Genomic DNA, 26,095 nt, shown 5'->3' on the forward strand with positions numbered 1-26,095 from the left:
TAATTATTCCCGAAAAATCGCAGTCGTCCCCCAAAAATTCCATAATCTTTCGAGCATTTTTTCTTCCGCTCGACAAAAGCAAATATCTTCGAGTTGCCAAATTCTATCAAAAATCCGTACATTTAATTACGAGTACGAAAAAGCGTATTTTACCGTTCGGAAGATTTTGCCCCCACACTCAAAAACGCGTGTTATGATCTCACGGAGGAAAAAACCCTCTTCCCACGAGTAACGAACACGTTTTTTTTCCACAACGTGCGAAAAAAGAATGTGTTAGGGACGTGAAGCGTGCCAGCATGGGACTGTAATCAAGCAAAAGTGTAAAAAAAAAAGGGAAAGTGTGAAGTCACACGAGCCAAAACCGGCATTGGTATACGACAGCGGTTCAAACACCGTCAGTCAATGATCATTTACCGGTGTTAAGTCAATACTCGTTGATTTACAAGTCTCAAAATGCCGAGTAAACTGTTAGCTGTACCTATCAACCAATCCCTAAAAGATAATTCTCTATTTGCTATTGAGTATCCACAATAGCCGGTTGAAGAAAGATAAAGCCATCATTGACAAATAATGGTTCATAACCAGAATTTAATGGTTACTCTAATTGCTATTTAATGACTATAGTCTAACGAGTAGCTGTTGATGCTGTCGATGAATCTGTTTTGAAAATTCAATTTTGATAAATCAGTATTATTTGGATTATGGGAGTTTACGGGAATTGGGTATAGGGTGTGTATCAGCCTATGGTAAAATCCATGATGGCCGCAAATAGTGATCCATTGGGTGAAGCCTCGCCCCATATAGATCCTGCCAATGGCGTTACAGTAACAGTCACTCATCCCTTCCTGCATCACAACCGGTTTTCCCCTTGGATGTATCCCCGGTGATTTCTCCGCCCAAGTGCCTGTTCGCTACCGCTGAATGCCCGGGACAAGTCGGCCATCATGGATATGTGCGCGCGCATTCAATACTCATGCATATGTAGATGTACAGAATCACGGAGAATCCTTAGGGAGTTTTTGCGGGTCAATTTTAGAGAGTGTTTTCGGTTCATTTGCATGAAATCGATATTACGGAGAGGGCGGTATTATCGAATTTCGAGGTTCGAGAATCGGATGGTTGTTTGTCGATTTGTGAAAATGAGTAGGTTCTGTGTAAAAAGCGACAGGGGGACTGGTAGAACATGGGGGATTAAAGGAGATAATCGATTATCTCATTGGCGTAATCGATCATTTGGTAATCGATTATCGATTGGTGGATAGGAAAGGCGTGGTGGCGATAGTATTGTTGAAGAAGATGTGAAATTGTCGATTTATCGAATTTTAAGATTGAAAAATCGATTGTTTTTTTAATCGATTCATGAAAATAATCGAATCCAAATGACTAAAGGAGAAGATGCGATATTCTCAAATTATCGTATTTCGAGATCTGAAAATCGATTGATTTTTTTAATCGATTTATGAAAATAATCGATTTTAAATGACTAAAGGGAAAGATGCGATGTTCGGATTAGGAATCGATGGTTTTTGTCAAAATTAATTTACAAAAATAATCGATGTGTAAACACATTCAGTCTAGTCAAAACTGCAGACTTTCTCAACAAGATATTGTTCACTACATCGAATATAGCGGATTCATGGAAATAATCGATTATGTCACGGCAATAATCGATCATTTGACAGTCTACAATTGATTATCGGAAGCATGAGGCACTTTCATGAGTAAAGAAAAAGGCAAAACAGACATTAACCTCGCGATGGCGAATTTGGTAGAAAATTAGATCAATTCTTCATTTACTTCAATCACAACTCATTAATAATTGTGATCGCCATTCGGAGTCGAGGCCGGTACTCATCATGGTTGACTTCTTTGATTGGCCTGATATGGAGCAAGTTAACCCCATTAAAAAAATATCGATCAATAAAAAAATCTCTGGTGATAATCTAGATGTCATCATTACCGACAAGCAGTGCCACTCAAGTTACCACAAATGACTCGACTGTTGACGATGGGTACAATAAACGCAGAAATCTGTTCTTACCAGACAGAATTTCTATCGCTTATAAACACGTTTTATTGTTATAATTTACACCTTTTATCGTTCGTAAATCTAAAAGGTAACAAACATTATTATGAGACTTAAACGATAAGATCTTGCTCATGTACAGACATTTGGTGGCATTGGCACTGGCCTGAATAATGGACTTCATCGTTTTCACATACCGTGAAATCAAATACTTAATAAAATTGTGAAATAACGGGTGTGAATAACGAAATGAACTATAACTTCCAGATCGACAAATCAAATTTGCTTTAAACTTAACTTATAAACAGCCACAAGTGTCTCGTAAAATCGATTGAGTGCCCACTGAACATCGGTAAATAAATCTGAATTGTATACTCTTTGGGATATTATGGCTCTTGAAAATCCGAGAAAACATAGAATTCTATACGACGATTTTATCTTCAGTGAGTGCAATGAAATTCGGGAGAGGTTTGTTGATGGTAAAGAAGGGCTACTGCTCACCGAATGTGTACCGACAGACTCCGATGATAGACTTCAACCGTTAGCCACGAGTATCGGAGGGCGTTGACGACGGCTATTGACATGGTATTGACTTGAATGAGTACATGACCTGCGAAATTATTATTTTTCTTTGACCTGCGCTGTTGCCTCATCATTATGCATTTTTTCCTGACGGCATTCCAAACGTTGGGGAATATATTTTTTGAATTTCTCAACCACCCCCATTCTAATTAACACTGATTTAACTATCGGATTAAATACTATTTTTCATGCTTAAGATAAATTTAAGGTCCTCTTCGGGGTAAATAATCCCTTAACCATCAAAACTGATGCCTGATAAATAAACAAATATTGTTGGGGCTAAATATCGACAGATAACTCTTCCATACAAGTTTCACCCCGAGTGTTAATTAGTAGTTCCGGAGACATTAAACTGTTTTTGAAAATGTTTTTCTCTATTTCTAAAATTAGTCAACCGATTTCACTTTTCATCAAAATGTTCGTTATGCGTTGAAATAATTTTAAAAAAAATGGGCGATATTTTTTTTTAATTCTTCACCCCCCTCGCGAATATCTAATTTACCATTTTTGAAATCCAATTCGAACCGATCCATTGGTAAAACTGACGGAAAAAATGACTAATTGCGTATAACCTAACGGCCACATCACTTCCGTCGAATAGCGTCGGTCGCTCCTTCTTTTTCTCTTCCCCCCCACTGAGAAAAAAAAAATATTTTTCCCAAATATTCATTTGCTTCGGAGAAGTAGTTTTTTTTCAACCCCTCATTTCCCAAATCAAGTAATTTCTCAACAATTCTGACTAGGTTTGGATCGCGTCAATTATATTATTCTAGAACATGATCATGTTAATTATAAACTTGAGTAAACTCCTGCAATAATCATGAGCATTAAATTATTCATCAAAATTCTTCCCTCAAGAAAGTCAAAAATTCCGAAAAACTAACTAATCATTAATGCAGTTCATCAAGGTCACGTAAAAAATACTCATCCTCTAGACTAATATTATTATCATAATTTAAACGCAACGCAGTCTCACGTGGGAGTGATTAGACCGCAGAAATGGGATTTTGAAAAAGTAAATACTTTTCTGAAGTAAATAAATATTTAGAAAAAATTATTTTTTTGTATCAGTGTCTATGTACATTTGGTCAGTATGGTGTAGACCACTGACCCATGACGAGTATCTCACCATGTGATATTTAATATTCAAAATAGTCCGGGTACTTCCACGTCGATGAGATCGGAGGAGAGCCACTGTTGGTTGTTAAAGCCCGAGAGGGGGATAATTACTGGCCTCTACCCAAGTTGCAGTGTTCCTCCTGTTATCAGACACTGCCCTGAGATCCCACGTTTTGTACACATGTACCTCATATGGGCTGTATAGTTGTATCGGCAAACCTTTCCCCATGTAGATAGAGTATTCCGGCCGAACTTGCATGGTTATATAGCATGGCCAGTCATCATGTACATATACCATGGGTTAAACTCCAGGGTAAGCCATTCTAAGTATGTGAGGATGTACATGGGTAAGAGCGCCATCAACAGGGGTGAATGGCACATGCTCACCGATATAACCCTTGTACAGAGCCCCTCGAAATGTAAATGGTACACTCTACACATGCCACCGATAAATATTAGATGCATGAAATGCTTTTTACGATCCTCGGAATTTTGAAAATTAATTTTGATTTCAGCTGCGGGGTAAAAAGTGTTCAGTAAATATTACAGAATTTTTTCGCGTTATCAATAACGTAGTCTGTTGGTAAATCTTACGGGACAGTACCGGAGTCATTCAGTGACGATTCGGAGAAAAATTATAGAGGGTTCGGGAAAAATTCTATAGTTTTGAAAAATTTTCTACAATTGGAGTTATTCGCTTCCAACTTACGGAAAATATGAGTAATTTTTATTGAGTATCTATCGTCGTTATGAATAGTCGATTCTCATTGGTAAAATCAATGTGATATTTATTTTTCCATAATTTTTTAATTTATTGTAAATAGATAAAAAAACAGAAAATCGTTTATCATTAATGTGTGCATTCAATAGTGATTAAGTATTAGTATTTACCTCTCCTCTAAATACTGAATACTCATCCATTTAAATATTTGGTCCTGAATATGGATAATTGGAGAACAAAGGGGATTAGCTTTACAAAAAAGTTTCAAATAAAATCGATGGGGTAAAATTTATATTCAGCGTCAATTGTATCCTGGAGGTCCCCAATTTTTAATATTTAATCCGAATCATAATTTATTATTTATCCTATAGTTCCATTCAAATGAACACTGCTAAGATAAATTTAAGGTACTCTGGAGGCTAAATAATCCATTAACCATTCAAATTATTTTTTTTTATCGAAATTAATGGACATTTGAATGAGAATGGCGGATAAATAAAAAAATATCGTTGAGGTTAAATATTGAACAATAATCCTTCGATGTATTACCAAACGTGGAAGTTTCTCATTAGGCTACACCAGAGTCGTTAAGCTTTTCGTAATAATTAATGAATTTTTCCGCAAATGTTCCTTAATAATATAAAACCGACCAACGACTGTTAATAGTTCAGATTTAATACTGTGATGATAAACAATTCACATGTATGTACACTTTTCACGTTTGAACATGAAATATGTATGGAAATTGAATTACATTTGTTCAACAATATTTGAATAAATTAAAAAAACCCTTCAACATAATTGACTCCAACGTTAAATAATCCATTAACTATCCAAATTAAATTGTTTTCTGACCTAAATCGGCGGTAATGTGAAGGGGGATGCCGGATAAATAAACAATTATCCTTCGAGTTAACTATTGTTACAAATTATAGTCTCTCTCTCTCTAAAATCTTTCCCCTTTGATTTTCCTGAAATGATTCATTTTCATCGATTCCAGTTCTTAATGTTTTAACGTGTCATTTTATCTTTCCCTATTTTTTAACTGTGTCTTTTAATAAACATATATTCATTAATTCCGCCCACGTTTCAATATTGACAGATAACCCTTCGATATAATTCACCCCGAGGATCAGTTTTAGCCCGAGTACTAATAGGATAACAAGGCCAAACCTAAATAAACAAAATAAAAAAGTGTTTAATACTTCGAATACTCAAATACTTGTTAAATATTGAAGTACCTTCACACAGACGGAACCATAAATATTTCCATATTTAGTCAATACTTTTTCGTCCCTCACCGAGCGCTGAACAGTGAGGGAATATGCGAGGGGAATAATTACCTGGTCTCAGTAATTTTTATAAGAATCATCTTGTAAAATCATCCGTGTGAATTCACTTTGAATGTGGTAGACGTACAACGAATTTGAGAAGGTCATCAGTTCTCCAATTTAAAGGCATAAAATAAAAAAAAAACACAAAACGACAGTATCCTCTTCCCCAACCCAGCATGTTCCTTATCTTCTCCAGAATAAAAAAAATCGATATGCATCAGAGTTTATTGTATATTCTGAATCCTGCACATGGAGTGAATCCTGAATTCTCATAGGGCGGGAAGAAAAATAAATATGAAAAAAGGGGAACTCCCTGTTTCTTCTCCACACTTTATCACCGTTATTTTCTTTATCTCCCGCGCGGTCCAAGGCAACCCGAGCGGCCATCGATTTTCGTTGTGCGCATGCGCCAACTGGTATCTGTCTCCCCACCATTTGCAGCTCCCTCGATGCAATCTGGTTCCCCTCCGCCATTGCCCTTCCCCTTCTTTCGGTCGGCACTAGCGCCCCCACGGCCGCGGGGTCGGTGTCTGCTTTGCGTTTACTTTTACTCGTGAAAATGCTTCATGTTTCGACTAATCGATTCTGAAGGGATCGATTATCAAATGATCGATTATGAATAGAAAGGGAGCTATTACGACCATGAAGGCGCCATGTTCGATTAGTAACTCGACAACCATCGGACGAATGGGGGGCTATCGATATCTCGAAAGTCTGTCACGCTTATTGCTGATTGGTTCAGTCGTTGGAGGCGGCTGATTTGAATTTAGAATTCATTTAGTGTTGGGGGTTTCAGTCGAGATTTTTATCGTCAACGATCACTGACAGTCGTTACTGGGCCGTCGGCAGAAATTTTCTCTGGTGGAAAAATTATGTTCATGATTGAAATATCATTCAGGGTCATAGGTTGGGTTATTATGACGTTGAAAAAATATTTTGTTTAAGAAAAATGGAGAAAAGCCAATTTAATTTATGACTATTTTACTTGATTAATAATTATTCTCAATCTGCAAAAACAAAAGTGCAAAATACATTTGTCAAGACATTTCCGATTTCCTTGGAATTTCCCGTAAAATTTCTGGAAAATTTGCTGTTAAAATTCCTTGCAATGTCTGACGATTGTTAGAACATTTCTTGGTCAATTGCTCGTAAAATTTATCAGAACTTCCGTCAAAAAGTTTGGATATTTCCGACCAAAATTCCTAGAAATTCGGGATAAATTCCTCAGGCTCAAAAATCGTTTAGGTCATCAAAAATTTACCGAGTCAGCCCTAAAATTTTTACCCTGGCCCTTCAGCACGTGACCACGACACCTTTATTTTATCTCCTCAACCCCCCACTACACTTTCCTCCTGCTGCTCTCGTCATTATTCCCCTATTTATCCGTCCTCCGCTTCATTTTTACTTCCCTTTACGATTTTTCCCACTCCACCTGGGACTTTGATTAGATCCCGTGCTGAGAATATCGATTTCAATTGATCCCCAACAGCGTCTAATCAAGGAATATGAACCTGGCCAGAAGCACACACCAGCGCCGCGGATAATCCTCTTTTTTTTTTTAGCTAGAGGGGGTTTCAGATGGCTTCCATTATACCGCCATCTTTATTCAACACTCCCAGCGGGCTTTCGATGGGTTGTAACACCGACACGGCTACCTCGCGGCGCAGGGGTGTGAGGGGAGGAGGGTTGAAATGCGCGGGTGCGGGCGGAATGGCATGTGTGTGGGGAGGGAGGGGGGGGTTGGGAGGGGGTTTGGCTTTTACGATGGTGCAGAAATCTCCTCATCAAGCTCCCACAGGATGTCGTGTGCTTCACGTTGATACGCCGGTGAAGGGGATGCGAAGGGAAAGAGAGGGATGAAAGTGGATGGAGGGGGTGGGAAGGGTTTGGAAGAGTGGAAATTGCAGGGTGGTTTCATACTGACGGACAAAGACTTACCCCATGGGTTAGTCGGCACACAAATGAGCCGGTTTGATTCCAATTATTCAGTAAATTAAATACAGGGGACTTTATGCCCTCCCCCCCCCCTCTCCCGCGCCGCTGTACCGTTCATACCACTCGCCTCTCGGTAAACTTTGCGTTTTCGTATATTTCTCGTCGACGGATATATGCCTTTAATCTCCATCCTCTTCCTCTGTTTTCTCTCTGTCGAGAGTTATTGCCATTGGGGAAAGGCGGATCTCCCTTGTATGTTTTATCTACTGGGGTGGGAAAAGGGTTGAAAACTATGGCGTGGGTGCTTCACTGGGCTTCTGTGTTGTGGATTGTGTAGTTAATTCTGGTGGAGGGGTGAATAGAAAATATTAGGGGTTACGAGGTGTATTTCACGAATTTTTCTATTGCATTTTATTTCAGAATATTGTTTGAAGATAGTAATTGTGGAGATAATTAATTTTTAGGGAATGGAGAGAGAGGTTTGTTGGTGTAGTTTTTTAGATTTTATGTTGAAGAATTTTTGGACTATTTCTGGTCATCTAGTGATTTTGTTGAGTTCACGGTGGCTTTCAGATTAACGTAGGGTAATTTTACCGGACGGAGGTTCTTTCTTAACATTCGATTTATATTGATAAACAAAATTAAATAGGAACTGAGTGAATGAATAATAATTGATGATAATCGATATACTGAATTTGCTTTCCATTGTATTCACTATTTATTTAGTTATTTATTCATTTATTGACTTCGTTAGCCGTTTATTTATTTATTTAATGACAAATTCCAGGCTCGTGGCCCACAGGAGTCCATAAACAAAAGGTAAAACAACAGCTATTGACGTAACTGGTATAAACATTCGATCTCCTCAGAATAAAAAATTTTGATTTCTGTGTTTGGTAAAATACATTCTAATGTTTTTTAATATAAAGACGATAAGCTAGACAGAATCTTATTTGCACTCATGTATAACAACCTATATAATTATTAATTACACACGTAAATTAGTAACAACTTGAAATGTTTTTTTTACGACTAATACTCAAATTGTAACTTATTGAGAGTAAGAAAGAAAATGGATTGATAACAGGAAAATATTTTGAAAGTTGTTTCACTGCTTGTCAAGAATGATGGTAAGGTTTCTAGTCCAGAATGGTCTGGTCGAAAAAATTGTGGAGAAATACTTTGATTGTTTCAACTATAAATTGGGCAGTATGTAAGGGAGACCAGTCATAAACTGTTCCATTAGACCAATTGGGGATGGCCATTTCGAGCAAATTTTATTTCCCTCATCTTTAAGGGATAGCAGAACTCGTTAAGAATAAATAAACAAATTTTTCTCCATACTCTATCTTTAAAACCAGATACTGCATTCCTCAGTTGCAGGAAAAAAAAAACGTGAATACTTACAATGTTTAATGAACCTCCTGAACAGAATGAGCTTTTGTCTTTAAACTACCTAAAGAATTATCTACATTTTTTAAATAACCAAATTTTTTGAATACTCAATAAAAAATTATTGCAAACTGAGCGTTACGTTTTCTCATGCTCAATGAAATTGTCCGCAAATACTATACCACCGTGACGTAGGCATTATACAACCCTCGTAATCGTAAACATAATCTAATTTAATAACAATTGAATGATTGATCTAAACAATTATTTCCATCCCATCAATTTATCGTTACGTTTCGCGCAAAAATATCCTCAATTGTAAACGTCGCGTTGACCCTGCGGTGTCTTCCCTGCGGAATCCTCTTCGCGGCGTTGCCGCTCAGTCGCTGAACGGGTGCGTCCACCGTAGAGAAGATTAGGCAACGCTGGCGTTTGCATGAAGCGGCGAGTCTCCGCAGAGGGAACCCAATTGCGGAGGATCGCGTGCGCTCGCCGGACGGGAACCGAATGTATTAATTATTTCCGAAATTGCCGGCACTTTTTTTTCTTTATCAATGATAAACCTTTCAATTTATATATTTCCTTGAAACTCTACAAGCAAGAGAGATAATTTACGAGTAAATATATCAGTATTTTGATTAAACCAAGCAGAGTACTGTAATAAGATTCCGGGCGAATTACCAGAATCGTGGAGGCGTCTAGCTACTTCGTAATTCGTATTTTCTTTGAGGGTTGCGATAAAGGGGAAGAGCGGGAGAAACGTTAGGGGTAGGTTTTTTTTACGAGGGCATATCTCCCTCCTACCGAGGCTCTTCTTTCCTCCGCTTGTATCCAAAGACGCTATTGACGACCTCAGTCTTCCACTTCCACTTCAATCTCCCACGCTCTCGCTTGTGTTCTATAAAGTTTTCTCAACTCTCCGCCCATCGATTATTTCTAGACTCTAATCTTTATATTTTTTTCTGTCCTGGATTTTTCACTCTCTTATCATCCTTTCAAATTTTTCGTTTCGAGAGAGGTCTCAGTCCTCTTTCCTTTTTTCCCTGAAATAAAAGAAAATTGATAGTCATTCTTTGATGATAAGAGGGAACATCATGTCTGATTCATCTTGGTTTCCCACTGAGGGAAGACATTTTCTCTGGCTAACAATTACGTGTGGTATTCAAGGGCGAATGAGTCAATGGGTGGCTATCGCTGGGGTGGAAATGTATGTTAATGTTTTTTCTAGGATTCATTGAATAGACGAAAAAAAATATCTCTTTTTTAAATGTTTTTTTTTTCCATTCACTCCAATTCTATTCTGTTGATGGTGATAGCTCATTAGGATTTTCAATTTTTTATCATTTATTTGAAAATATTTTGAGTGATTTTGCTCATCAATTATTGTTCGCTTGTAATACCGAATTTTTTGAGGAAAAGGAGGAAGTCTCGAATTTTTGAAGAATTTAGTAACTAATAGTAAGAGAGGGATTAGGCATTAGAAATATCACTTTTGAAAAATTGAAATAGATCCAGAGAGAGAAATTTTCGATGAAAATTGGCCCTCGAGAGGGTGATACGTAATATGAAGATTAATTTTATGGAAAAAATCAGGCTCTCAAGACTAATTGTTTCGACAAAACTTAACGAGTGGTTGAATGTCATTTCATTTCATGTTGTAAATGTCTTCACAATTACGAGACCAATCAACACCAATTATCACTAGGAAAATAATGATTTTTTATGACAATTTTCTTCGACGCAAATCGGCTGAACGGCCTGAGAACGAATAATAATTTTACCCATCACGTTTTTTTCGGATAATTAAATGCTCGATATTTATATTCAAAAAATCGCTTTAAATTTGTCGTCGGAGAGTATTTAATTGCCACAATAATAAAACGATTTATTTATTCCCACCGACATGCGTTAACTACTCATGAATAGTCGATTCAAATATGACCAAACAGATATTCATTAATAATTGGAGAATGGCTCACGTGAATATCAAAAATTAAGTCAAACGAGGTTGATTAACTATATGTGCAGTAACTATTAACGAGTGGACATTTAGTCGAGTGAAATTGAACCTCATCAATTCGTTAATAATAACAAATCCGCTCTATCAGTACAGAATATACATTTGTTAACTGTTAACGAATGGTTAAGTCGTCTATGACCAACTGAATATTCGTTAATAGTTAGCAAACGGCTCACTTGAACGTCAAAAGTGACGTCAAACGAGGTTGATCACCTATTCATTTGCTAAAGAAGGTTAGGCGGTGTTTCTTGTTAATTTGGGAGTGAATTTCTGTGGTATCAGGTAGCTCAGTTGGTAAGAATACCCCGAAGAATGACTTTTTTCCAAAACCTATTTTTTTTATCATTCCATAACTCATCTTGAAAATGTATAAATCACGTACCATCAATTATGATTCAATAAACCCTAAAATAGCCATAGCTAATGAACAAACAGAAACATTTCGCTGCAGCAACTCTGTAACCAACACAGATTCGCAGGAGTAAAAAAAAAACATCCATATAACGAGTATTTTTATTACATTTGTTTATTCTTCATGTATTTTATTTGATATGTTGGGTTAATAAACAAATCTATTCACAAATAAATAAAAATTGTAAGAGCACCCGGCGCGATAGTGCGAGACCCGGGTTCGATTCCCGGTTGGGTTAAAGCGCAAATTTTTTCTCTCTGATTATAATTCTCTTCGAATTTCATTCGCTAACTATCAACGAATTAACGTTTGATGATACCGAATAGACTCGAACCTACAACCAAAATTTTCATTAGTTTGTAACCACTAATTTGTTCAATCCATAATCCCGATTGATGTCCTAGAATCATCAGCGAATATTTCCCCAGTCCATTCCGACAAATGTCTGGTACAGTAGAATTTGAAGGGATGTGAAGGGAACATGGGATGATATTCTCAAATGTAAATGTACGAGGAGGATAGCATGGTTTCCAAAACTTTGGCAGTAACGCGTAACATTCTGAATAATTGTATTCACGTGATGTTTCCCCATCGTCTCCTCCTCTTCTCGTTTTCTTCCCTCGCTGATGCCATCAGCATAAAGAGCCTGCGGATAGTGGGTCCAGTTCTCGCAAAGGCGTATCCATCATGGCGTCGAAATTTATAAGCTGTGACGTTTCCGGCACCGCAGGGCAACGATATTCACCCCCTTTGGTACCACGTGCAGACTACAATTGTGAAAGATTTGGTTAATTGTCGAGAAATGAAAAAGGAGGACATAATGTCCGCCCAATAGAACTTCATAGTCGATAGGGTCATTTTGCAACATAGTGAATCTACTTTTCTGATCGCTTATAGCAATTTATCACATTAATAATTTATTTGATGGTTCAAATTTTAAACGTCTGACGGTGACATTTTTAAATATTTTGAGGAGACCGGATGATCTAGATTGAGATTACGGAGAGGAAAATCTATTTTTCTGACGAGACTTTCCAAGCGGAGCGGATTTTTCAATGCACAGAGAGACAAATTCTTTAAAAATTACGTGTCTGTTCAGTAATCTATCAGTTAAAATAGTATTCAGTAAAAATTACGGAACGGACTTTTTCCCGAAAGTTCGCCGAAAATGTGCGTAACTGTTCCGTACTTTTTACCGAATATTATTGAGACTGGCAGACTATAGAACGAGGGCGTAATTTTTAAAGATTTTTTCTCTCCGTGTATAAAATTAATAAGATATCTTCAAATCATCTAGCAAGTCGACCTTCGACTGTATCACCTGATGATTTATAAGTCTCACTTAGAAAATTTTGCTGATCTGGAAATACTCCCGAGGAGACATTTTAAAGAGACAGAATACGAAATTATTCGAAAGGGAAAGACGATAATTCCTATCAACACTAAATGGGCCCATTCGAACGTGTCAATTGGTAATCATCATCCCCCAAATCAAGTTCGTATTCGTTTGCCACTCAACTTGAAGTTCGTAAACTGTTCCAAGTTGATAAGCTCGGAAAGCCTTGACTGTGACCTTCCCAATGAAACGTGAGTTATTTGAAGACGTCAGTTGGCGATTTTTCCCACTCTCGAACAACAACTTTTTTTGGCGCATTATTCGGCTGGGGGCATTGACGGTAAACATTCGAGTTATCGACGTCCTGTATTATTATGGGAAACCGATGTATGGATTTTACGAGAATTTCAAATGGCGGAAAACAACACCAATGATGGACGCAGCAGGAAATTGTTCATGAAGGAGACCTTCCACTACAGATAACGTATTATCAGAGCATGAGACACGTGAGAATGATGTCACCCTGTAAATCAGAAAATAATTGCCATGTAAATATGCTGTATCGTAGAAATACGTGAAAAACAATTTCGACAACATCATTCATATGATGTATGTGCGTACACTTGGAGTTAAATGAGACCATCTACCACACGTTCATACGTTTTTTCATAGTTTTATATCATAAACGAAAGTCCGATTTTTCAAATATTCCATCAACGTAGGTTAGCCGTTTATTACGAGCCAAGAATGCATGTATCGTAGCAGCTTGAGCGTGCCTAGAATGCCCTACAGACCGATAAGCTCGTTTTTTATTTCTTTTCACGAATAGACTGATGGTAAGAAAAAAAACCCGCCGGTGACGCCCACTTTTGCCCTTTGAAATTCTTTCTATTACCTTTTTCTGCCGCGAACTTTCCCTATTTTCGCATTATTTTACACTGACAGAACGAATTAGTTATTGTAAACGAATGGTTGGGTGGTTCTGCTTGAGGGTTAAGGCCTATTTGGTTCCATCAAATGTTCATTCGTTAATACTTAATAGATAATTCCCCAATAATTAATTATCAGTGACAACTCCTTAAAGTCATTTAGTGGAATATAATTGGGGACATTGAGGGACGTTATCAATGAACGTAATAATTATTTGGGCTGAATGGAACATTTACGTCTGAGTTTCAATTCAAATATCAATTTACTTCAGAGAAATATTTTTTTTTCTAATTGGATTTCTCCGGTCTAATCACTGCCAAAGGCAACCGAGTTAGGTTTTACGATAATCATAATACGATAATCATATTGCTCTAGAGGATGAGTATTTTATATGCGACCTTGAATGAACTGAATTAATAATTCTTTAATTTTTCTAAATTCGTGGTTTTCTTGAGAAAAGAATTTCCATGAATTATTTAATGCTCATAATTATTGCAGGAGTTCACTTAAAGTTATAAGTAACATGATTACATTCTAGAATATTATCACGGGCGCAATGCAAAGCTAATGAGAAACGTCGGGGAGTTGCTCGATTTCAGAAATAAAGAATTGAAAAAATAAATACTTTCATGAAGTAAATGGATATTTGGCAAATAATTTATTTCCAGTTTGAAAGAACAAGACTCTTTCAAGATTGGATTGAAATTGAAAGGGGCATATACAGCTAAAGTTGGATCAATACAGGATTCAACGATCGAGCCTGGGTCTCTATCGACTCTACCATTAATTAATAATTAACGAAATTTACATTTTTGCATCAAAGACGGTAGTTCACATATCGTTCCACATTCTTGTGACGTCACAGGAAGCCATTCGTTAATACTTAACGAATGTATATTTCGCATACCCTATTGACCTTAATATTCGCAATCCAAGTGAGTTACTCGTCAACCACAAACGAATATTCCTTCAATCATTACGATTACCCGACCCGTTCAATAATTGCTCCCGTCCTGGTTCCTCCCCATACACAACAGCGCAACGTCACCGAACAATCAGCGAATGAAAAAATCACTCCGGAGTATTCAAAACATGATGACAAAATGTCTGAAGGTACTGGAATTTCCCCGATGGGGCTGGAAGAAGGGGAGAACGAAATAAGATGCGGTCCCGGCACTCGGACAATGATCAAAGGGTGTGGGGGAGGAAGTGTGAGATGTTAGGCGCCATCTGTAGTGTAGCGTCGCCACGTCGCCGAGACGCGTTATGGTGCAGGATTTATGTCGTCGGTGGAGAAGAAGGACGATTGCTTTTTCGAATGACAAGAGCATGAAGCTCACTCGCTAATGTCAGATCGCCGACGGCTTGAACCGTAGTTTTCCAGGCGTGGGTATATCTGGCCGACGGGAAGGAACAACCCCTTATCGCTGACACGATGGTGAGCCATCAAACTCACGGGCCCGTGATATCAGCAAGGCACGACCAAATGGATTCGATGCTCTTTTTTACGAATCAACGAACTGTGAAAATTTTCCCTCTCTCGGGGACTATGACAGCAACAAAATTCATGTACTACAAACGTTGGGCTCATAGTTGATGCAGAACGGAGGATATGGATACAACAATTTAATTGTTCTAAAGGAAATTTGTCAATTATTATGAATGAATGATAAAGTTGAATATGACGAAGTGAATATTCGTATAAGAATGTATGTATTTGTTAATAGTAGAGGAATAACGAATGTCGAGTCAAAGGTGGATTATCAGATCTGTATTCGTTAACTATTAACTAATGGCAGAGTAGAATATAATCAAATGAATATATGTTAATAGTTAACGTTGAGTTGAATATGACTAAATGAATATTCGTTAACAGTTAACGAATGGAGAAAGTCGAGTCACAGGAAGTTTATCAAAAATGTAGTCATTAACTATTAACGAATGGTAGAGCAATTGTCAAGATGTATTTAGTTAGCAAGACGAAGAAAGTCAAACTTTTGATCGTATCTTATGACGATATTCTAAGAATGATCAATAAACATTTTTTCTCTGGAAAGCCCATACGCAGGAGTAAAACACACCCACGAAAAGGTAAAATACACCTTTCGAGGAATGAAATACTAATTTCTTGTTTTTGTGGGGCTAGAGCAGTACTAGGGTCTACACTAGCAGAATATTGAGAGAAGCAATTGGACAAAATTATGTCAACGAAATGTATCAATAACTAGAAAACTGTAAACTACAAAATTTCATAATTCAACAGTAAATAAAACAATTTAATATTGATCGTAAAAATTATGCGGCGCTATAAATAATTCGTTACTTGACAAGATTGTAAAGAGGTTAAAGTTTAAAAAAAAGTTAAACACACAGTGAAAGGAACAGCTGATTTAGAGGAAAAGAAGTCGTGATTTTTGGAGAGATCGTTTAATTCCTGAATTTCGGGGGGAAATGCGATAATTGTCAATCTCCAAAAATTACAAATAGATTTATAAATAGTGGAGATAGATTATCTACTATTCATAATAATTATTGACTTATTATTTTGCATTGAAAATATTTCATATAATGATTTCTTCCAGCGTTATCATATTTAAATATTGCAAGCTAATTATGAGAAGCTTTTTCATTTATTTGAACCGAGTTGTGAAACGTTTTCTGTGGTGTTCATGGTTGCATATGGGCACTGTAAACAGACGAAAAGATGCTATAATGACCCTTTTGTATTTAGGGTGTTTTGAAGGTCATTCAGGACCCACTGTTGGGGCTTGGAATGACGATAATCCTGACGCAAGGGAGTTCTTCCGTCAATACTCCAATTTTTTTTCATAGATTTCTCACTGATGCCGATGAATGCTCAAGGCTGCTCGTAAAGACCCTTCAGCATTGTTACGTTTTTTTTTTTTCTATAAGTTACCGAGGGAAAATGCGGGATTTCTTCCCAGATTTTCCGACGCATCCAGGATCGAGTTCATTTTTTAGTTTTTAATTCATTTGCAAATATGGTTAGAAGCCACACGAAGAGAAATGTTCTATTGTAAAGAGGACCAACATGGAGGCTATCAATATGTTGAAAGTCTGTCATAATGATTCTTCATTGGTTCAGTCATCTAACGCGGCTGATTTGAATTCATAATTCAATGAGTTTTGAAAACTTTTATAATTATAGCACGTGTTCGGTAAAAATGACGGATTTGTTTTGTAATTTTGGAGTGCAATGTGGCTGTGGCTGTGGAAAAGGTTACGGATCTTCAAAGTAATTTATCCGGAACATTCTGGAATTTTTCGTTAACATTTGCGTGAAAAATTACGATACCGTCGCTTCAATTTTCCTAGTCACGTCCGTAATCGGTATGCGAACTCGTAATAGTCTGTAATGTGTATTAAATATTACTCTGTATCCGGTACTCAATTTCATTGAATATAGCGGACTAGTTGTGCATAGATAATGACGTTAAGTTGGATTTTACAATTTTTAGAGGGAAAGTTGATGAAATTTTCAGTTTAACAGGAAATTTTCGAGAAATCCATTTTTTTGAGTAACAAACGATAGGGAATTAGATTTTTCTTTGAGTGGAAAATAAAGAGCCTATCGGTTCCAATTATTTTCCTGAGTGTGATGAGTGTTTTTAATGAAATAACGAATAATTGATCTGGAATTAAGAGTTGCAGTTGCACGGATAAAAAAATATCGTAGATTTAACGAAATATATCTTGTGGAATGCATATTCTTTCGCATAAAAATAGAATTCTATTGTTTCAACGTTTAATAGATAGACCGTAAACAATAAAATATTCCGTTAAAAACGGGTCATTATTCCATTAAAAATATCTCATTGCATTCGATTCCATTAATATCGTCTACAATAACTTTTCAGACGAACGAAAGGCCATACAGTTAAATAACTATTAAAATTCGATGAAATGTTCGGGGAATACGAACCAATATACGATAGATTCGAACCCTCATTTCACCGAAGTATGAGGTTCATGTTTGGAGCCCTCAGAACCAACGATTGAAGTACACAGATTAATCACCGAATGGTTCAGTCAAGAAATAATCTCTCTTCCAAAATTTTTCTTTCACTCCAGTTTAAGGCCCATTTTCCTCTCCCAAACGTATTATTCCTCAATAGTCCCTAAATATACATTCCATAAACCTTCTTGACTTGACATTAGGGTTTGCAATGACGGCACTTCCCACTTCTGAACCGTCCACGAATATTCATTTCATTATATCCAACTTTACCATTCGTTAATAGTTAACGAACTTAATTTTGGAATAAATAAATCGTTTTGTCAGTGTCTTCACCATTTTCCAAAATTAAAATTCATTCACTCGTGATTTTTTATTCTACAAACGCGTCTGTGGGTATCAGGAATAAACTACTTCGCGAGGTCTCCCCGAACCGTCGGACTCTCGATTCCGAAACCCACCATCAGAGACCTGGAGGAAACAAAATATGGCACCCCGCCGCACACTTGCTGCACCTTGAAGCACACTCCCATTATTGCCGCAAAGGATATCTTCCGTCAATACTCCAATTTTTTTTCTCCCTAACTGAACACACCCCGGGACTAATGCAGATCCAAGGCCGTGTTATAACGACTCCTCGTGGTCCTCGAATTTTTTTTACTTCTTGTTTCCCCTTTTTTTTCTTCGACACTTGGCGGGCCTGTCCACAGCAGAATCAGTTTCTAGTTCGACATCGACGTGATCTGACGTGTGTACAGGGGTAAAAGTTCGGGAAAAATTACCAAACGTGTCATATAATCGTGGAGGGTCATCTCTAGGTCTTCGTCATTTTATTTTGTGGCAAAAAATGCGAGAGGAGAGTCCCTCGTCTCCGCTCGTTTGCGAACATTTCCGAATCATCACGACAGTTAGAGCTGAAATTATTTTTCAAACAGTAAGTTTAACGTCTGAACATGTGGGTTTTGACGAGGAGATGATGTGATATCGCCGCTGGAGAAATTAATTATTGATACTAATCATTTCTGTCTTGCGAGACAATATTCTCTGGTCAATTTCTCGAATTCTGAAAGTTCCTGAATAATTAAATTCTCAAATTCAAAGGGTGAGATTCTCTTGTTCCGAAAAAATTCAAACGTTGGTATAAATTAGTGTAATTTGCATTACATCCAGGTTTTTAGATGTAATTCATTGTCATCTTTCGCTGAGGAATTGTCCTTTGAATGACGCAACAAATAATTTTGCTGTCGATTCAAATGTCATTTTACTGCATTTCGCGCAGAACATTTCATAATTAAAGTTATAATTAAAAAACAAAGAACAAATCTAAATGCAGTCACGTCGGTTGTGGGAAGGGCATCATTTCTATTCTTGAAGATCCATAAAAAATCTTTGGCTCGAGAATTTTAAGCCGTTGGATTTTTTCCCTCAGTCTGAGACCGAAATTATTCAGGAGATTTCACGGTTTTCAAAGTTGCCAAGAGAATAATATTTGTTATCGAGTAAATCTTCTGTGTCAAAAGTACACCTGAAAAACGAACGTATGAATTTTATTCACCATCAGTAGACATTGTTCGGACCCAAAAAAAATTATTGTAAAAAATATCCTCATAAAATGAAAATTTCACGAATTTCAATTAATACCGACGTTTTTCGTGCCTCAAAAACTCCCCAAATTGTCTATAAAATTCAGATATTAATTTTTGCCGTATAATTATCTTCCGGACCCACTAAAATTCAGTTTATCAAATCTTTCCGGAATTTTCCCAATATTATTATTCACTTTTTTCCCCGCTCAGCCCACGACATTCGCTAAAAGTAATTTCTCCGAATCCCGCTATTTGCGACGCGAAATCGCGCCAATTGGCGGTCCGACGGCCGCAATGGCGGCCTCGGTAGGCCATTGTGCGATCGTCCAACGGAAAATCAATTTTCTAATCACAGCTGAATACATCGGAATAAAATGAAAAATCCATTACCGAAAAAAATGAGAATTTGTAACGACAATGAAAGTGACAAATTACTGCTAAGAAGTTGAAATAATTCTTTCCACTACTAAAAATGTTCTTTAACGATGGGTGATATATTGCCTAGTAATTTGAAAAATCCCCGAAGTGCAAAACAAACGTCAAAACTCATGCATTGGCAAAAGCTCGTGGTGATAAAGTGAACCGACGGACGTCGAATTCTCGGAGGTGAACCCCATTGGTATCCATTCAACTCCGTAGTTGCGTGATGGCGGCTGCACGAGGTGAGGGAAATTCTCAGAAATACAAGGTGAATTAGAAACGTTTCGTTGTGCTGCATGAACGGCAAATATGTCGGTAAAATTAAGGGTTTATGAATTATTAGTCCTAGGACTGAACGTGTCCGGACACAAGCGCGAACATCGATTTTCCGGGGGAATATACGATCATTCGATAATTGGGGGTAATAAATGTCGGTATAGGGGTAGAGCAAGGAGAAAATCATCTTGGGATGGAGACTATTGTTTATCATTCAAGAGCTAGACGCGGGGAGAGGAGAATTCAATAAAATGTGCAGTGATAGAAAAATATAATTTTTCAAAAATAAACGTTCGAAATTTCCATAGGAAAATCCGCTTTAAATTCTTGGCAGAAGAATATTTAACTGGCAAAATTATATTTTTCTCTCAGTGTAGGAGAATAATGGTCGGTAAAATTAGGGTTTTCTGTAATTTTGGGGCGAAATGGGGCTGAGGAATTTTTTACGGAATTTCTGGGAGACGTTGGGTCATTTTTATCTGGGTTTTCTGTGGGAAATTACGATACCGTCAATGGAATTTTCAGTGTTACTTGCGGAATAGTGGTGGAGGATTGGGTAAAATGTACGAGAAAATCGTTGCAAATTTCACTAGGCGAAAGGCAATCACGCGATGGAATGGCTTTTCAATAGAAAATATCCTTCGCGAAGGGAATTCCACTTTTCGATCGATGAAGGAGAAATAGATGTGAATTCTGGTTCGTGATTACGCGAGTTGTTTGGCAATTTTCTCCTATTTTTCATCGTTTTGGGATTGGAACATTGAAGGGAGAATGATGTTCAATGAAATTATGGCTCTTCCTGATTTTAGGGGCAAAATGGGGTTGAGGAAAATTTAGCGGAACTGTTTGGTGGTTTTTGAAACGTTGCATACAGGAAATTACAATTGCGTCACCGACAAAATAACTTTTCAGAAGGGAAAATGGAAGAAATTATAATTCATATTTACATTATAAAAGTAACGGTTTTTGGACGTCTGAGCCCTTAAAAAGATGATTGATATGTAGATTCGGTAAATGGGTCCGAAAATTTTAGGGGAATTACATGGGAAAGGGCCCCAAAATCTCATGAATCACTTTTCATAGTCATTTTTCGGGAATTAAAAAATGTCTGAATGACATAAGCATTTTAATTTCTGGTTCTAGTATCAATTTTATAACCGAAATTATATCTTCTTTCAACATATGACTTTCTTAATTTTAAATTTTTTATCAAAAGGGGAAAGTATGAAGAATATTACACATCTGTTGCCTCATAATATGGAAATTATTTTTATTATTAATAGCAATAATTTTTGTTCACCCAAAATGCTTTCATATTTCTCTTGTATTTCGGAGTCATAATATAAATATTTATGAAATATTCAAGAAAAGCCCAAAATGAAAAATTAGGATCGAATAAAGTTGTTCACTTGTATCAAAGGAAATAATTCAATAATGTAAAACTACCAATTTAATTAGTGGTAACAAAATATTTAGAAAAATCAACTAAACAACTTTTTGACTTCGAAGAATTCTCTTACATAAAAAAAATCACATTTTCGTGTATTTTGTGGAAGAAAATCAAAATTCCCGCTCTCAATTGATAATGATTTTTCTCGGTGAATGTTTTCCAGTCAATTCCATATTCAGAGCGATAATAAATTATTATCACTGTTGATATTGAATAAGTTTTCATTTACCTCGAGAAAAAGTGTTTATTAAAGTAAGTATTTCTCCTTAATTGAAAAAATTTTTCTTATTGTTCATGAAACATTTATTTGGATAAAGCGATCCACTAATGATATGGAAAATTTATTCAAATCATCAGAAATTACGTAACTGTTCACGCAATCCGGGAGCGAGTTTTATTTCTTAATAATTTTGAATCTGTTACTTAATTTTCTGGAATACCATGGAAGAAGTACGAATAATATACGTAATTTTTTTGGTACCAGTAAAATTTAACTGAAAGTTCCAAAATTATTGTACCACTAAATTAAAATTTTTTTTGATATTGAATACTCTTTATTGAACTGCCGGATAATTTTTACGTTCCGTGATACGTCAATTCTCACGAACGAATGGGCTATTTCTTCCTCGTGACTCATCGGGCATTTTCGGGCCGTCTACATGGAGGGGAAAAACTGATCGTCGGCTTTGTCGGAGGGAAATGACGTTGTGCGGTGTGACAGAAAATTGTTAAAGTCATCAAAACCAAATTGAATTTTAAAAAATACTCATGTTTTTTTTTCATATATGATACTTTTTGTCCACTTATTAATTATTTTTCAATAAAAAAAAATCACCGTTATTTCCCCACCGTCGCGAGTCATCGAACGGATGATTTTATTTTTACGGAACTCTACGTAAAGTTTCCCTGACGGTACCGTAAAATTTCACTTCTGACTCCTAATTTCCATTGAATTTCACTTCATCCCCCGATTATATTTGGAAACGTAATTTTTACGTTTAACTTCTGGTACCTTTTAGGGAACATTTTTCTCTTTCTCTCTGTATCACTAACACTTATTCTCCCTTTGTCATCAATCAATCGAAATTATATTTTGACTTTCACTCCATTAATTTCCCTAGCGACAGGTGAATGACCTGCGATCCCAGATAATTTCTCCCTAACTATAAACATCTTGGGCTATTCCCTCCGAATATTTCCCTGAAAAATTAATAAACAATAATTCGCAAACATCTGAACCTAAAACACAAAGAAAATAACTCCATCTACGAATCAGTAAAAAACGTCAATATCATTCAACTACACCCAGTTAAATGTAAACATCCTCAGTCATCATTTCATGATTCCGATTTCATCCCTTTCCCTCAATTTTCTGGTCAATTCCACTTCCAGGAATTCCCATTTATATTCAATTAGCCGAAGTAAAAAGACGGAAATGGAAAATAAATTGAGTTGCTGGCATGAGAAATGGTGCATTTTATTTTTCGTCCAGTGCACTGAAGATGGAGAAAACCTGAAGAGGAACAAGATAAGCTCCACTCGGTACATCGGTGATGTTGGCTATGCAGTAGTGCTTGACGGAGCGCGGTTTACGAGGTGTTGCTCATTGAGTAGCCCCAAGAGCCATTGTCTATCTAATAAACGCGCTTAGCGGAATATGAATATAGAGACTATCTTTGGAAGGGAATGCCAAATTACCGAAAACAATGTCGAGCAAATGGCGATGACCATAAGTCAAATCCCTTTTAATCTTGGTGACGTTGGTACCTTGTCCAACTAAGCTCCCTCGTACTGTCAAATACATGAGCTTATACCTCTCATCGTCATAACAATAGTACTTGAAGAAATAATAGTGCTGTCTTTAACTTTATCGACGTTTGAAGCGTCTATTAAGGTGGAGAACTGTTTCTTATTCTCAAACGATTTTGAGAATAGTCTGGTATTAGTAAATAATTGGATTGGGTGAATACAAATGTTCGTTTATTAGTGGATTTAATCTAAAAAATCTAGAGGAACGATTGTTGGGGGTTGAGAAAATAGTTTATCAGTTTTAGGAATCAAAATTTGGTAATGAAGTGATTCTGCGGAGCCTCGAAAATTTGGAATAATTCATTGGGGGAAAAATTGCATAAAAGTCGTTACTTAATTTTTTGGAATTTTAGGGTGGTTTTGCATAAGATAGGGATTTAGGGATACTTATTAATGCATATTTTCTGAGACTGAAGCGAGAGGAAAGACTTTCTAAGCTTAACAAAATATTCTACCATTTTTTAAAATTATAATGTTCTGGTGAAGTGAATCTTGAAGATTTGGAATAATTAATTTGTGAAAAATTACATAAAAGGAATTACGGAAATTGAGGTAAATTGGGGGGTATTTTGTGTATTAAAATAGGGATGCAGTGGCATTTTTTATGTCATTGAAAGGTTGGACATTCCAGATAATTCAAGTCTCAACTGAATGTAAATCCTTAGTGATGTGAATTTCAATTTAATTTGCGATTCATTTGCTCATTACGTGCTTTACATCATTTTAGAAATACAACAAAGTTTTGTGGTTCTCCTTTAATAATATTAAATATAATTGTTCATATTTCAACGGCAGCTTAAAGTGTTTATTTCATTTTGAACGTTGAACTCTAATTTTTATTGAACCTTATTGAGCTTAATTGAGAGATTAAAACATAGGTTATTCGAATTTCCACAGCTTTTAATTATTTTATGGGTTGAATAGACTGGAAAATGATTTTTCAATGAAAAGATAGATACATAGACATATCTTCATCACAGCCCTCTTGAATTGTATTAACTAGTAAGAGCTCACTTGTGCACAATTAAATTCAATTGAAAATTGAAATGTCCATCAGCTCTTCATTTATTGTGAAAAATCAATACAATTGAGTTGTTCACGAGACCAGACATTTCAATGAGCCAGTGCAGTTACAGTTTTGAAATTAAATGCAAACTTGATAATCATGATTCATCAGATCTCAAATCGTTGCACGGAGAGAAAAATTCTTTAAAAATTACGTGTTTGTTCAGTGAAACTTTAAAATCTCTTGTCAAACATTGAAAGAAGAAATTAAACTTGAACGATATAATTTAACGCCTAAAGAAGAGGACTGTCTTAAAATCATGATGTTTTCCTAAATCAAAGAAAATTCTCTCCCTAAGACGATCCAACTAGTGCATATCTCCTACTGAACCTCAATATTATCTCTAGCCCCCTCAATAACCCACAAAGCCCGCTCATAAAAATTTAAATAATCCCCATAAAAATCTGGCAAAAGAAAATACTCAAACCTCACCAATCTATTTCTATTTGTTTCAGAATAATCCATGCGGAAAACCCAGTCATTGCCAATTTTCTCACAATTCTGATCGCAAAGTGTTACAGGTGAGTGAAACGAAACCACTAAAGAGAAAGATCTGAAAATTTAACCACCACCTATTTGCACACCAATCGTCATTTTCACGAGTAACATCGACATTAAGTGCATATGAAATTCGTCATTTATCACTGACACGTCCGTGCGAGTACATTAAAAATGAAAAAAAGTAAAACAACACTTGAGAGACACATTCAGAGCAATTGCTTTGATTGCAGTATTAGCTTCGGCTATATTGAGATGAATAGGCGTGGTAAACTCGCGAGTTTTTATTCAACGGAAGAAGATACACATTGAGGCAACAAAATGTAAGAGGTATTTTTCCCTCTCTCTCTCTCTTTTTCTTTCACTTCGCCCCCTCCACTCCCTCTTGTTTTACCACGGAGATTGTTTTATTGTCGTGATATTTCATGTTTATTGGACGCGCGTTAAGTAGCTGTGAGAAGTGTGGCTCATTTAAACAGCAGTAATATACGTTTACCCACGATTCTTATTAAAGCTGTCGCTTATCCGCTCCTTGACGCTATATTCCATGGGATTCCATCTTGTTATTAATCGTAAAATTTCATCCAAACGACTGCACCTCATAACCCTGTGCAAACATCCTAAATAAACACGTCAAATTGGTATTCAAAATATTATTTCATGAATTTTCCCAAATTTATTTAACCATTTGTCAGTCAAAATGACGTGTTAAAGAGTAATGTTCACTCGCTTACCGTTGCAAATATTGTTATCCAAACGATTTTTAGTAGAATCATAGAGTTCTTATGTTCGTCTATACAACTTGAGTGGCAAATGAAACACAAGAGATTGAGGAATCCAAAAGAGGGGCCCCAACCAAGTGCACGAGCGCGTTATGCCCAACCCCTCTTGCCCCTCGAACGGCTATCATAAAGCCATTAACTTTATTATACCAAGCCATTAACTTAAATATTACGACTCGCGTGTCGCGGACTCCCGCTCTCTGATTTATTGCCCTCTGAGATCACGACATACGAGCAAATTTGTGGTTTTATTTGTACTGTACAGCACTGTCCGGACTTCATAGATGTCTACTTTTCGGTGATGAGGACTCTAGTCGAAAATTTTGATCTTGGGGAGTCAGTAACTTGAACTGGCTCCTGGATTATGGCGACTATACCACATATGGCCGAACAAAGCGACCCCCGAATTTCCATATCGCACCCCT

The 26,095-nt window shown here is 36.6% G+C and overlaps 1 protein-coding gene and 1 long non-coding RNA gene across 9 annotated transcripts in view; one reads left to right on the top strand and one right to left on the bottom strand.

Annotated features, from left to right (window-relative positions):
* The window catches only part of LOC135172625 (homeobox protein abdominal-B), a 117,940-nt gene that overhangs the window by 6,096 nt on the left and 85,749 nt on the right, over positions 1 to 26,095 (top strand). For 4 of the 7 annotated variants that reach the window (XM_064138781.1, XM_064138780.1, XM_064138782.1 and 1 more), the window contains exon 2: positions 24,846 to 24,911. The gene's annotated coding sequence lies outside the window, so the exon portion shown is untranslated. Of the gene's footprint in view, positions 1 to 18,562; positions 18,718 to 24,845; positions 24,912 to 26,095 lie in introns of those variants that run through there. The other 3 variants (XM_064138794.1, XM_064138796.1, XM_064138783.1) reach the window with 2 other exon arrangements.
* The window catches only part of LOC135172638 (uncharacterized), a 38,754-nt gene continuing 24,776 nt past the window's right edge, over positions 12,118 to 26,095 (bottom strand). Inside the window, exons 3-4 of one of the 2 annotated variants that reach the window (XR_010301145.1) lie at positions 13,061 to 13,400; positions 12,118 to 12,308 (exon numbers count right to left, since the gene is read on the bottom strand). This is a non-coding gene — a long non-coding RNA (uncharacterized LOC135172638). The remainder of the gene's footprint in view (positions 12,309 to 13,060; positions 13,401 to 26,095) is intronic. The other variant, XR_010301143.1, reaches the window with a different exon arrangement.

The sequence above is a fragment of the Diachasmimorpha longicaudata genome, chromosome 2 (assembly GCF_034640455.1).
Source record: "Diachasmimorpha longicaudata isolate KC_UGA_2023 chromosome 2, iyDiaLong2, whole genome shotgun sequence".
Taxonomy (NCBI): domain Eukaryota; kingdom Metazoa; phylum Arthropoda; class Insecta; order Hymenoptera; family Braconidae; genus Diachasmimorpha; species Diachasmimorpha longicaudata.